Genomic DNA, 2,597 nt, shown 5'->3' on the forward strand with positions numbered 1-2,597 from the left:
CCTACTGCTGAGAGAAGACTTCAAGGGCCTGGTACTGATCTCAGTGGGGACTGACTCGTGGGCCACAAGGAGGCTCCGAATAGGCATGCTGGAGGAATCGTGATGACATGCTACAAGGCAAGAGCAAGGCCTACACAAATCAAGCCATCTTCAGAAGGAGGAAAGAATTGGATTTTTTTTCTATCTCTCTTTTGACCCCATCTGTAAAGACTACAGGCTTATGAAGAGCTGCACAGCTGGGCCTTCCTTACAGAAGGGAATAATTGACTCTGAGTACAAAGAGACATGTTGCCCAGGCTCCCTTAGGATGTAACTACGCACACCTCTCTCCAAAGAGTAGCCTGCAGTGGTATACTGCTGAGCTGGCTCTCTGGAAAACAGACAAAAGCAGTCTTGCTTTGGTGCACTTGCCAATTTCCATGGTGTAAACACTCCCAATTCAAGCTACTAACACTTTTAACAACTGACTTGCAAAATTCCTTAGTTTAGGAATTAGGCAAGCCAGTTGTTAAATATTTAGGAACTTTACAAGCCTGTTGTTAAAGTGTTAGTAGCTTGGCTGCTACTAGCAAACCAGTGGAAGCAGCTTCATATACCACGGGGCAGCCAGCTCTGTGAGTACACCATCCTGAGAAAGCAAGTCTTTTTAGACAATGGCCCTGTGCCCTCCTTCCCCACCACGACTCCAGTATACCAAGATATTCCCTGTCCTTTTCATTCTTGCAGCCCTTTCCAACCAGAAGTTTTTTTCCCTTCTCTTCCTTCTGAGAAACTCCAATGCATCCTTCATGACCCAGGCTGAAAAATATTCTATTAAACCTTCCCTGGCCTCTTTAGGCAATGCTCATTGTTGATCCTTTGCACATGCCTGTATTACCTGTTTAAGTTTCTGATTCTCCTGCTAGACTGTGAGACCCTTAGGAAGAGGGCAATGCCTGGTTCATCTCTGCACTAGGGCCGGACACACGGGAGGATCACAATAAGTGTTTGCTCAATGAATGAAGTTGTAAACTTGTCTCTGATTTCAAGTTAGGAAGTGAATGACATCACTCCCTAACCTAGTTGAAATGTCTATGTCTCCAGAAGGTCCATAAAAGCGATTCTAATTGTGGTAGTGAGGCAACAATGGCTGATAGGGTATGTCTCTTCTCCAACCATGGGCAGGAATTGACCAGAGCAGGGGACAGAGCTCCTCCTGTCCAGTCTCGGATCTGAAATGATGTCCTGGAAAGACGCAGACCACTATAGTTGGCATTAACTTTTTTGGCAATCGAAGAAGGTGGGGGCAGATTTTAAGGCCAGAACTTGGTCCTTCTCCTAAGATCCCCCCAAAACAAAGGAGTCCTCATTGGGACAGACGTCAGACAGGGAGAGTGTCCTCCAAGATGTCTCCTCAGGACCTGCCATCAGAACCCAAGCATCAGAGAGAAGGGCTAGACCAACTGCCTCAAGCTGGGAATTTCCAACCTGCAAGAGAAGTGTAAGCAAGGAATGTGAAGGGGAGAGAGAGAGACAGAGAGAGAAAGGATGGAGAACAAGAGCGACTAGAGAGAGAAGTAACGTTCTCTGTGTAAACAGGTGATAACAGCAATGACAAAATCAAGAAAATGAAAACACTGCTCTGAAGATTTATAGACAAGCTAATACAGAGCAAAATCGGCAATAACTTGGCCTGATTAAAAGCAACAGGGCATCTGACACATAAACACTGCGGCCACTTCAATGCTTCCATGTATATTATGATGACATTAGTTTGTTGACACCACACTGACCCCATGACCCTGGGCACCAGGAGTAGTGCCTGACGCACCCGGGGAGAGGTTGTGCGGGGTTGACGCTGATGAGTAGCATTTTTGGAAAGACAAGTTATCCTTGACTGAATGCACATGGCCCAGTGAAAAATGAAATCTGCCAGCAGATGCTGCCTTTATCAGCTGTAGAAGTTCAGCAGGGACGAGACTTCCCTATCCCTGGCCCACATGAACGAGCCTCTGGTTTCAGCACCATATCACAGACTGTCCTAATGAATTCTTCTAAGGAGTTGGAGCCTACACATATCTGCTTCTAGGAGTGCGTCCTGGCAGTCTGGGGCATGGTACTGAACTTGCCTGGTGTTTGCATTCCGCCTTGTGCAGTTGGCAAGGAATGCCTGCGGCAGGAAAAGGAGTGTCAACCTCACCAGGGCTGAATGCCCTGCCTTCACCAGCCCATCTTGCATTGACTTCCAGCTGGGGTGTGCCCAGGAAAGGCCAAGAGGCTCCCCAGGACATGCCAAGCCAGACAACCGGTGTGTGTCCACAGTGTCAAAGACAATAACAACAAGAACATCATGTCGAGTACTTGCCTCATTTAACCCACCCAACTGACCTGTGAGGTTTGTGTTATAGACCCATTTTACAGATGAGCAAACTGAGGGTTAAAGAAACCTGCCCAGGGTTGTGAGGCTGGTGGTGAGCAGCAGATCCAGGGAATAAGACAGAGGTTCATCTATCCACAGAGCCTATAACCTTAAAAGGACAAATATGGAGGAAAACAGGTAAACTAGAACTAGAAATCTGGAGATTTGGCATAAGACAGTCAGATAAAGGAGTAAACTT

Source organism: Cynocephalus volans, chromosome 4 (genome assembly GCF_027409185.1).
Source record: "Cynocephalus volans isolate mCynVol1 chromosome 4, mCynVol1.pri, whole genome shotgun sequence".
Taxonomy (NCBI): Eukaryota; Metazoa; Chordata; class Mammalia; order Dermoptera; family Cynocephalidae; genus Cynocephalus; species Cynocephalus volans.